Raw genomic sequence first — 12,701 nt, 5'->3', positions numbered from 1 at the left:
GTTCTGGTCTGTCCTTAGTTTACTGCACACAGCCCAAGCGAGTAAGTGAAGAACCAGTTTTGTAAAAATAGTCATGTGACCAGAAATACCAATGCAGAAAATATGGTTAGACTACATACTTGAAGAGTGTAAAAGAGTCTGTGTTACATCTACAGAATGAGATCCCGGTCATCTTCCAGTGCGTGTATAGGAAATTCAGATTCCTAATAAAAGCAGTTCTCCGCAAGGCTCCCTTATATAGTTGGCATTGTTCAACTCAGTAATGGTAAACCTAAATCAGAAGAAAAGCAAAAATCTAGTGTCTGTGTTCAGCTAATTAAAGCTCTTTTCTGCCCCCATTATTTCAAATTTTTTTCATATTTTTCTTATTTTAATGAAATATAGATTATAAATGGTGTTAGCGTTTGTCTGGTGTATCTCGTGTGTTTACTAGTTACTGATTTCTATCAGAAGGATTTCCATTACTCTCTCAGCCTACCATCAAATACTCTTAAAGCAAACTTTCTATATTTAAAAATGTTTCCTAGTTTCTTCAGAAGACAGAATTTCTTGTTTAATACAAGCTTGAGGTGTGTATTATTCAAGTTTTTATGATATGTGTTGATGATATTGCAAACAGAAAGTCTCCAAATACTGTCTTTTTCTTTTCTCCTGTTTGTCCTGTAAGGTGCAAATTACTATCTAACTAGTTAATTATGTTAATTATGGCATAGTAGCTGTAGGAGTGTCTGTTTATGGCCGCTCGCAGTATTGCTTATCCTCCTCCGCATTAAAATGGCTAACTAGTAGCAAACTGGAGGAGCTTGAAATGGTTTTTGAGGACTAGCTGAAACAGTGTTTCATGATGACTACTGTTATGCCCTGCAAATACCGGGCTGAGAAAACAAGAATAATGTTAAGGAAACAAAGGATAGTTCCTTCAGGTACAGCTTTCTAGGCTTGTATGTTATAATGTCAAGAGTTTACCTGGAATAATCCTGAGGAGTGGATCTTTTTCAGTACTTCCATGCGAGGGGTTGGTCTTAATTGGCCAATCACTGCTACTTGTTCAAATCCCAGCTGGGGAATGAATTGAGTGGGGTTCAACCTCAGTAATGGTTTGCTTCTTCAGGGTAATAAAAACATCAAACCAATTGTAGTCTGCAGTGGTGATCTTCGGGGTAGCTTTCTGCAGATCATTGCCCAGTAACTAGAACTTTCGGTTAATGTTTTTCTTGGCACCTGATTCTGCTGCAATCAAAAGCATTGCAAGGTCCTGAGCACCTTTCTATTATTTGGGCATTTGAGTGTCCAAGGAAGAATGGGATCTAGCTTGTTCTCTCTTCTAGTTTCTTCTGCAGGACTAAGAACTCTGAAAAACAGTAACTCAACAAAGCTGCTGAAGTATGTTGACCTGGCTGGGAACATGCTCAAAGAGATGACGTCTTGAGGAAGCAAGTAAGTGCTATTTTTACTGTAGTGAAAGATCCTGCCTAATCTACCATGAGAAAGTGGGTACAAGTCACCAAGATGGTCTAGATGCTGGGCTTTTTTTTCTGCCAGTTACTTCTGCTTGACTGTCTTCATATGTCACTTGATGTCTGGGTATTTTTTCATTTTTGTTAAAAAGTATTGTTTAAATACAAATGGTACTGGGGTTTATGTAGGACTTTATACTTGTCCTGAGCCATGAGCGCTCTGGTAAAAGTGCTTTGAAAGTGCCAGGCATCATTCAGTGAATATGGTAAAGAAGCAATGAAACTAAGGAATGGCTCTCACTTGAGAGACAAGCCTGGAGTGAGACATGTCTCTCTTCAGACTATGGGGCAGCAAACAGCATAGTTGAGCAGAATATTCCTTACCAGCCCTGATCATTAGCCTGGCACCATATATTTCCTTAGACATCACAGCACAATACTACTCTTGTCAGATAGTATATTCTACAGGAATATAGGAAAGACAGTGATCCTACAGAGAAGTCAGGAACCAATTTTCAGATCTATTTCAGTCATCTGAAACAGGTGACAATAAAGATGTGAACAATCTCAGTAACACAGGAAGGGTCCCTGGAGCCCATACCCAGGTCACAGCACAAATGTTAGCTGGGTATTCTGTAATTTGCAACAATGCTCTCGCCAAACATTTTATTAAACTTTGAGACAGCTATTCATTAAACACAGCTTTTGATCATCTTCAAGTGAATTATATGTGTCTCTGTGGCTATTTGGTGTTTATCGCAAGTTGTGTGCTCTCAAGTCAAATTATGTGACCATTTTTTTCGTCCTTTTCATTTTTAAAGAAATGACATTGGATCAGAGCAGGTAGATAACAGCAGATCAGCAATCTATTCTCTGTCTTTTTTACAATCAAGTTTGATGAACTAGGAAAGCATTCAGGGTGGGGCTGAGGGGGACTACGCTTACCACTGCAAGTTTGACAAAAGGATGAAAATGCTCTTAAAAATTGAATAATCGATTTCTCAAAACATACCTTGTGTCTGTCTTCATATAAAAATATTTGCATTACTAAGATGTGTAAATAATTCAACAAGCACTTCCTGTCTGCTATTAAAAAAGAAAACCAAAAGAACAACAAGAAAACCCCAACCGAACAAAAACCCACAACCCATAAAGGATAAGGTCAAGTGGCTCAAACAGCTGACTCTTTATATCACCATTGCCAGGCCATTGAATAGTCCTAACATCTCAGAAAGCAAGGAAGCTTCTGTATATCATGCTTCTGGTTTTACAAGTACATCAGCTTTTCACCAAATTTTCTTTCCTCCTGAATTCCTCAAATACAGCTTTCCATCACCATCACTTCAAAACGTAGTCATCTTCATCTATTCAAATCCTCTCTCTTCTATTTCTCCCTCAAAGAAAGCATCCAAAAGCCTATGGTTTTTATTGGAAGCCTTTTTGCCAAAAGGGAAGGTCAATCATTAGAAATAACATAAATACTTTTTAGGGATAAAAAAAAAAAAGTGATTAATAGTCCCTCTTAACTCTGTCCAGATATTTCAATTTCATGTTGTGAAACGGGTTGAAAATTTTGTATTAGTATGATTTATTGTGCACCTATTTAAATGTTTGAAGGTCTTAAGTCTTCTATTTTTACCACTTCTGTTTGCCTAGAATGAGTGTTTCTTTCTTAATTATGATTTCACGTACTAGGTAGCACTAATAGTCCATCAGCTCTAATATTCTGTCTCTCATATTAATCTGCGCTTAATGCTTCGGAGAAAAGTGAAGTGTCTGTGGTGCCTTTGAGAGGCTGAGATATACGCTGAGGGAACAGGCGTTTGGCCCCTGTTGTCTGCAGTCCTCAGCCAGCTTCCTGAAACGTCAACTGTGATTTCTCTTGCCTTAGTAACAGTAATACGTATTAAAGGTGCCGAGGGTAGTCTGGTACCTTGTAAATCCAGAACGAGTTGGATGAAAGAGACAAAATGCAAACTGACCTTTAGGGGATGAAGGTGTAAGATTCCTGCACGTTTCAAAAGCTCACTCTATAGAAGCTGGGCTTTGGGGAGTTTACAAACTTCCAGCTAATTTTTGCACTTTGTATTATTTGTAGCGCTCCCAGGTGGTGCAAATCTGTAATACGTTTTCCTTAGTTTACAAAGAATTGGATAGATGTCCTTTGTTTTGTGAAGGATTTTCTAAGAACTAAGTTTAGCCTGTACTGTATTCAAAAATTCACCACCACAGATAAGGGTTACAGATTGAGGACTGCTAACAATATTTACTCTCTCTTTTGGAAAGCAGCAACCCTCACATTCATAAATTGTATCACACATACCTAGAGTTTTACAGCTATCTGAAACTCAGAATTTAATGTAAGGTGATGTTCACAGTAATGCCATTATTACTGGGATTTTTTTTTTTCCAGATAGTACAATATTATAAATAACTTTCATTCTGAAATGACCTGGTAAAAGGCAGCACTGTTGCAACAAAATCCATGGTTAATACAAACAATTGCTTTTGCTAGCTGTTGTTGCCCGATGAACTTTTTCATACATAAATGGCTAAATAAATTTGCGAAAAGCTTCATCTAGTGGCTTTTAGCTTAGGGTACCCTAGTAGAGCAGAGTTAAGAAAGAAATACTACCAGTGTCTTTTTTGTGCCTGCTTAATAAATACGCAGATAGTTTCAACACCAGGGCTGATTACCCAGCATACTTTACAAAGAAAATGAAAGTTATATGAATTTCTTGATTTTTAGATGAGCACTGTTTCAATATGACACTCTTACTTCAGATCAACGACAGGTCAGTGTTAATGCTAATACTCTGAAAACTAACACCTGCTTTTAGTATTGATTTTCATCGAATGTGTAGCTGATTGATGGGTTAGCAATATGTTTTTGGAGGGACTTCTGATTCTATACCCATATCAACAGCTACACAAACTCCCAGAGATATTTGACCTCAGATAAAAGTTTACAGTGTGCATTTATAGCTAGCATGAGAGTTAAAAGGATTTTAGAATGGATTCGTGTAGTCATACTAGCCTTCTTCTGAGGTTATCAGTATAGTAGGTGAGCTTGTTTGCTTTTTATTATACATAAGCAGTAGTTACGAGCTCTAGTTAAAAACAAAACCAATCCACTCCTGCTCATAAACCAGGATGGTGAGGCTCAGGCCATACAGTAGATCTCACGTCCTTTTCCTCCATGCGTTAATAACGCTTTCTTTGTGTCAAGCATATATGTTGTTTCTGTGGACTCATATAGGAAAACAAGGGCCAGAAAATCAAATTTTCTTGATACAAGACATTTTCCAGTTATTGACACAGTCTGTCTTTTAGAGATACAGCAAAGTTGCTGCATGTGTGGTGTCACATTCGAAGTATTGCTTAGTTTTATTTTCTTTCTTATGATTGGATCTATGCTGTGGAAAACATTTGATGCTGTAAATACAATTGCCTTTTTGCCCCCTCAATTTCGGACCCAGAGCTTAAACCTGTCTTAACTGAGAGCGGCAAGATCAAAGGTGCGTTCGGGTTTCCTGCAGTTCCTGCTGGTTAGCCTGGGTCAGCCAACAAACCTGTGCTGGCACCCTGGTGCCTAATTCCTCTGCATTGTCTAGTCAGCCTCGTCACTCAAACACATTTCTTTCATGGTTGCAGAGATCTCAGAAAGGCACAGAGTGTATCCCGACATACAGACTGCATCTAGAACTATCACAGGGACTTCTATAGCATATGCAAGTTTCTTGAAGTAACTGGTCTTAATGTAAAGTTTCTGCTAGTTAACTCCAGAGGTGATGCTGTTTGACCAAAGCAAAAGGAATATCATGCCAGAGTGCTTGTTCTCCATTTGCCTGTAAGTGCATGGAATATTCAAGTTGTGGATTTATTTCATAATCCTTCTATTTAATTTGATGACTGATTTTTCCCCCCATTTCTTTGATCAAAATCCACAAAACTGCATCACATCTATTTGTTATTTATTACCCTTTAGGCATGTATCACTGTAACCTTCCATCATGGAGTCTGTAATGCAAGCACATGCATAATGCCAAAAAAATTTTGAGAACACATAAGGAAAAACAATGCCGGTGACAGATGACTGCAGTGAAATGCTGATGCATGAGACATTGATATTATAAGCTCTGGCAAGTGCATTGTGCTTTGGAACTGTGATATGCTGACCTAAGGGTCATGCGGACAAAAAGCTAAACTGCTCATTTCAATCATGGTAATGGGAATAGGCATGTTACAAATGAAAGGATGCTGCCAAGGTGCCGTTCTAGCACAATCTGCATGTCAATAGAACAGGTTTACCTTCTACGGAGTACCTGAATGTAACCTTCAGAACATTATTGCTTTCCATTGATATGTATATTTGAGAAATAGATCATCATAGTATTAGGAATTACTTGGACTGGTCAGAAGATGAGAATTATATCTATATATGTTGAGATTTCTTTACCTGGCTAGGCTTTTTAATGTGATAGAGTAGTTAGCTCTTGATTTTTTTCTCCTTCAGAAAAGTGTGGAGCGTAACCTGGAATAGGAAATTGCTTCACGTTTAAGATTCCCTCCTTGGAGGTATGAGATAAAGGTTCATACTCTTGCATTACTCAAATACCTGGATGTGGGAAAAGTGGTTCAACTGACTACCCTAACAGTTGGCTGTCCATTTGAGCCCCTCTCCGCTTCTCCTCCTCTCCGTGTCCCTCTGAATTTGCGTGTGGTCTCTGAAATGTGATAACAGTTTTAGTGGAGCTGATAGGTCACCACTACAAGTTTGTGAGAAGAGCCTTTTTTTTTTTTTTCCTTTTTTGTCTGAAAAATTGCTGGTCAATTTTAACAGTTACATGTACATGTGAAACCTGATCTTTATGCAGCACGGTGCTTGCACTAAGATTGTGTTCATTTATATCACTAAAAAGAGACAGAACAGCTTACATGAAAATAGAATAAAATATGTTAAATCAACCACAGTGTAAAATCGTGGCCACCATATTAAACAGTGACAGTCCAATATGCCTTGTTTTGTTTAGTGTCTTTCAGTACACACAGAAAACGTTAGAAAGTAAAGTTGCAAAATTTTAATTTGTTGGTTCCTAGGCATGCTGCTACATGTTGGTATAGAAATGTTTTGTGCAACTGATGTGCTAGTGGGCTTCATGAGGCTATAAAGTATTTGATACAAATTGAAGTGTTTCTACAGAGAGTGTTCAATATCTTTAAGAAAAAAGTTTGTGGTTTTTTAGTCAGCAATTGCAATTAAAATATGTTCTTTGATAATGCCTTAGTGTAATATTAAGTAACTCATCCCTGAAGAAGCACAAGAAGAAGAGAATGCTATCGCAAAAGAGATTTTATTTATAAAGGAACACCTATTTGTGGAGTGTGGTACGTGTTTTTGATTGCTTCAGCCAGTGAATTGAAATATAATTTAGCTGGCACACATCTAGGGATGGCACCTCATTTTTAGCCGTGTAGTGTTCAAATATTTAATAGACACTTTGGAAATGGGGACAATGCCGTGCATATGTACAACGTGACCTGTCACAGCTTGCCTTTATTATGACCTTTTTGGGGCTTCTATACATTAATTGTATGCATGTCTCAGTGGAAGATGATAAATACTTTATTTGTGCTGTGAATGAGGAATCTGTGTGGGGATCTGGTAATAAGAGTAATTTAAGAAACCAAATTGCTGCCAAAACTAACAAAGTAGACATATGTATATGTGTCTGTTACAGTAATAGTGAGGAGAGGGTTTTCTGTGCTATCCAGAAAGTAATTCTGTATTTAAGGTTTTCCTCTTGCTTGTGGAAGTCTCTTTTTCCCTGATTATAAACAAATGTAAATTGCAAATAGCACGTATGGAAATAGTATCATGAAAGAGTACCTAATGATTGGTGTCAACTGCTTCCTCGTCTTCAGTGTTTCTTCATCCTCTCCCTGCATGCCCTAGCTGGCATTTCTGGTTTGGGAGTCACAGTTATTCGATGTGTTCCTGCTGAATTGTGTGGTACGTTTCTATGCATAAAGACTTTTGGGGTCAAGGCTTTCCTAAATTGGTCTGATTGGGCTGAATCAGCGTTGCTTCTGATGCAGACTGAGTGGCATAAGAGACTACCAACTGTTATTAATTCAAACTCAGCAGCCCTCGGTCTCAGGCACAGTGTTTAATGTATGTTTTACAGCAGTACTTGTGTAAAGCTATTAATTGCAACTATTTGTAGGATCTGTGCAGAGTAAGACTTGGGACTGATGATGAATGGCCTCATTGTACTTGGTCATTATGGTCATGATGGTCCTAAGTAATTTTGTTGGTTGGTACTTTTCATTTTATACCTGAAATCAAATAAAAGTGATGAATTACAGGGAAATGAAAAAAGTATAATTGGCACAGTAAGTTATTACACTCCGTGATTGGAGGTAATGAATTGCGGCAGGAATTAAAGACAAAGGTATACCAGTGAAACTTAATTTAATCTGCCTAAGTAGTGAAATAGATATTTCTGTCAGGCCGTAATCTTCTCAGGTTATCCAAAGATAATATGGAATCCACAGTCCGTGCATCTTTAAACTAATAGTGTTCAAGTGGCTTAACCCCGCGGGTTTGATTCGTAACAAGTATTAGGTTGTCATCAGTGTAGATAAGTGCAAAATCAAACCACAACCAAAATCAGCCCTGCCCAAGCCTGCTAAACAGCCTTTTGTAAATCTGTGCTTACATATAGCCTACCTCCAAAGACTCCTCAGGCAAAATAAGTCCCATTCAGAACACAGAAATGTCCTAAAAATCAATGTTCAGCATCACGTAGTATGCTCAGAGCATTGAAAATAGGACTTAGTAAATTGGCAGGTATTTGATGTAGCCATTGTTCAGACCAAACTGGATGTTGTTGTAAAAGGAATGTGTATCCTCCTCCTGCCCCCTTGCACCCCCTCTTTTTATCAGTAAATGCGTTAAGGTTTAAGCCCATGTTCTGTAAAAGCCCTTATACATATAGATGGAGCAGGAGCAGAACTGGCTTGATATCGCATAACTTGTGAATTGTTGTATCATTCAGTGATACAATGGTACCTGAAATGACTGTTTTGCATCTTTTCAGTGTTTTATCACATTCTTGTCAGCATGTGTTTATAAGGAAAAAACGTAAAGAATTCTAGAAGCAGATAAGGCCATTCAATTCTTTAAAAATTAGTCACAGAAAGAACTGATTTTTAGTTTTTGCCAATACTTCCTGCATTAGTAGTTGGCACTTGCTGCATAGGAGATTTCCTTCCTTAAGTATGCAGGCTGCTTTATTCATACTGACCAGCATATGTTCCCCTAGCAAATATATTCATCTGCAATCTGTCAAATATTTAAGAATCTTCTGGGTTGAAAATTTTTTGTCTTCCAACTCTCTAAACAAGCTTTAGAAATAACGCTGTGCAGTTCTTAGCAAGGAGCCTGTTAGCTAGCTTTTGTTTAGATTGCAAGTCCTTTACTTTTCAATTTCTTTTATCCATTTAAAATAATAATAATAAAAAAACCCCAGCAACCTAGCACTCTGAATAAAATCATTCTAGGAACTGCAAAAGTTTGAATTCACGGTACAAAAAAGGGAACGTTGCTCATGCAGGGATGGTTGAATGCTAATAAGCTTGGCGCGTCAACTTGCTGCGGCTCCTTACAAGCCCTGTAATTCAAAAAGTTCACCTTGAAGTTTGCATATAATTTTGCCGTTCATTGTACATGTGACTTTTTATTCTTAATACCGGTATTCTTTTACAGGCCAAGAATGAGACAATCACATTTGAGTAGCAGCCTTATCAACACATTAATTTCTGTTGGTAATTTTTTTTTGTCCCTAGGTCACTTTTTTTCTTCAGTTACCATGATATAATCGTATTTTCTTTTTCATGTAACTCCCACTATTGTCAACAGGCATTTCTTTTCCAGTTAAACACACTACTTACTGCGCTTTTTGTATTTCAGCCTAGTTTTGGACTAATCTTCTTTCTTTTACAGCACTTATAATGCTATAGATTTATTGTTTCTTTTTTTCATCTAGTTCAACACACAGAGTATATTTCTGCTTCAGCTTTTTCTCTTTAACTAGAGCTTCTATGCACCTTGCTTGCTTTTCAAACGCTTTCTTGTCTTAACCTTGCACCGCTATGGCTAACTACATCTCCTCATCTCCTGTGTTAGGATCCTGAATGTTTCAGACCAATTACTTAGGAGTTTGAGTGGAAGGTTTATGCAGCCTTTGGGATTTTCTGTTTAGGCAGTTGCCAGTAGAAAAGAATGGAAGGAAAATACACACAAGATGCAGCAAAGGGTTAAAATTAAGCAGTAAAACATTTTTGTACCTCTTTCTTTATATTGTTCTACTGGGTGAAGAATTACTTACATTGTTTGTGAAAACAAACCAGGAAATTTGGAAAAGTAAGGATCTCCTTATGAATTTAAATGAAAGTCCTGTGAGTAATATTTCTAGGGGCCCCAAACAAATAACCTTTCTCATGCATTTTAATTGTGTATGTGAAGAGGTATAAAATACAAAATGCCAAGCAAACAAATAAATCAAATACTTAGACGATGAAATATTAATTTAATCGGTATTTAAAAACACCTTGTAAGGCTAAGGTATGTAGATCTCAGTCTCAGACTTGGAAATGAGTGTACCTCTAAGTAAGGTATAATGTCATGCACAAAATAATGTTTCAGGAGTGTTAAAAGTCTGGAAAGCCAATACTTGGCGTTTAGCCTTTGTGGAAAGGTAGATAAGATTTCTACTATTTTATTTTGTGTTGATATACTTAAACCCTTCCCTCTTCTCCCCCCTCGCCCCTGTCTGTTAGGCTGTCTTGCTTGTAAACGGTAAAATTTTCACATGACACCTTCAATAACAGTCTTAAATTTTGAAAAATGTGTATATCTTTCTGCAAACATATTCTGAGATATAAGCATATAAAAAGAACTTGAAGCAAAATGAGTTCACCTGACTAACTTCTGTCTGGAAAGCGTTTCATCTCTATTTGCTCCTCTCCAGAAGACAGCTGCGTACAGGGAGGGAAGATAAACACCCCTGTCTTTATTTCTCAGCAAAATAACTCAACCGTGACCAGGATGGATTGCCTATAGGCATGAAAGATGTGGCGCAAAACACCTATTCAATCTTTGTCTCTTCTACAGTCAACACTTAGTGCAAATTTATAGTACGAAGATTTTCATGAAGATGACTTTTCAGGTGAGAATTGGGCTGAGACCAACGTGCTTTACTCAGCCCACTGGACAGGCATCTGTCAGAAGGTAACAGAATTTGGTGGCTGTTTTGAACTTGCAGCACTGTTGAACCCCATAATCTAACGTTTTATAACTCTACGTCCACTGTCATGAAATTTAAGAACCTCAACGTGTAGAAGACATATCGTGTTGCAAATTGCTCTCCTACTACATCAATGCATTTTTCTCAACCAGCATCAGCCGAGGTGCTAACAAAATCTCCTCAGCCCCCACTAGCTGCAGCAATTCCTCAGCTTCAGATAGTTCTGAGTGTACGCTTCCCCCTCTCACCGGAATTGGGTTTTATAGTCTGACTGTAGCTATAGCGCACACAGAAGACAGTTGCAGTTAAGCTGTGGCCATGGAAAAGCCGCATGCATTAGGCAAAATAGTCCCAGAAGACTTAGGGAGTCATCAATACCTTTCTCCCTGGTTATGGAGAAGACCACATTTGGGATATGGTGAACAGTCCTGGTCTTCCACTGTCACGGAAGGTGAACCAAGGAAACAGAAGAGAAGGAGAGGCAATTTGGGAGGAATCTTTCGCTTTGAAAGGAGGCTGAAAATCCTCTATTTATATTACTTGCTGTAGGAGGAAAGAGAAGGAAAGGAGTGAGAATAATAAAACCAGAGAGCTAAGTGAAAGGACTATGTACAAGAAACACAGATTTTTCAGTGGCTCTCAGTATTATTTGGGCTGGAGAGCAGATGATGTAAGCTTCAGGTGTGCCTTTCAGTGGTAATGGGGGATTTTAAAAAAAGAAAACCGATGTAAAATGAAATTGGATATGTTTCTGAACAGGATTGTATGACATCCTTGTTTACAATAGCAGGAAATTGGATTTGCTGACCTGGAAGTCTCGTATCAGTCCTATGTTTTTAAGCTACACACCATTAATATAGTCAAAAATAAAAAATATATTTGGACAAAGCCTGAAAGGTGTATTTAACTACTTCTGTCAAAATCGCGGAGAAGATAAAAAACCTAGTTTGTTAGTCTGGCCAGAAATTCATATAGTAGAAAAGCATGTTTGATTGTAGAGTATTATGCTACCATAGATGAATAGTATTGAGCAGCCAGAAGAGCAGCTCACTTTCTAGGGTGGAATTCTTGCATTCTTGCCTGCAGAAGATAGAGAAGAATAATGTACACGTATTTGATGTAACGGGAACAGCAAACCTGTCAGAAACATTCTCAGCAAGGCAGCACTCCAGGAGCTTAGTAAAGAGGAGGTAAAATAAACAAATCTGTTTTTACGATACCTGCGTATCACTAGAGCTGAAGCTATTGGAAGGAAGCTAGCGTGGTGCTATGTGGGTGCCAGATGGGAGAGCTGGATCCTGGAAGAAAGAGTAAAGCTACTTAGCTCAGCCTGTCTGCTGTAAGCTCAGGGTTCCTAAAGCCCAATTGCTAGGCTAATACTTCTTTTTGAAAAGCTGCTTTCAGTAGCTTTGTGGGATGTACAATGGATGTTTTGGTCTGTCCTCCTCTTCTGATTTGTTTCTAAGTACTGTTGGGCCACGTTACATTTCTGCTGACAACATCTGTAATTTAATACAATCTTGGCTACCTAGATGTTTTAAGGAGAACACCACGTAAAAAAGAAATAAATATTCACAGCAGCAGCATTGGGGTCATTTGCTAGCCCCTTTCACATTCCATAAGACATCAAAAAAGTGAGGTGATCATGTTGTGTTGATAGCATGATTATGTTAAGAGTGATACATAACCATGTTTTAGGTGGATAATCTGGTGAAGGATAGGAATGCAGAAATTAAGAAAGGAAGAAAGGGACTTGTGCTTTAACTGGAGAAAATCACAAATACTGATTTGTTCTTTAGCTAAATATACCATCTTCTCAGTTATTCTTTTTAAATAGGAGGAAACAACTCAGTGTCACATAAGATGATGAAATTAACGTTTTTTTATTCCCTGCCTAAATCTTCTGGTAGCAATGTAAGTACATTGTGATAAT

Source organism: Vanellus vanellus, assembly GCF_965231255.1.
Source record: "Vanellus vanellus genome assembly, chromosome: 1".
In the NCBI taxonomy this organism is placed as follows: Eukaryota; Metazoa; Chordata; class Aves; order Charadriiformes; family Charadriidae; genus Vanellus; species Vanellus vanellus.
This window is presented reverse-complemented; position numbering follows the sequence as displayed.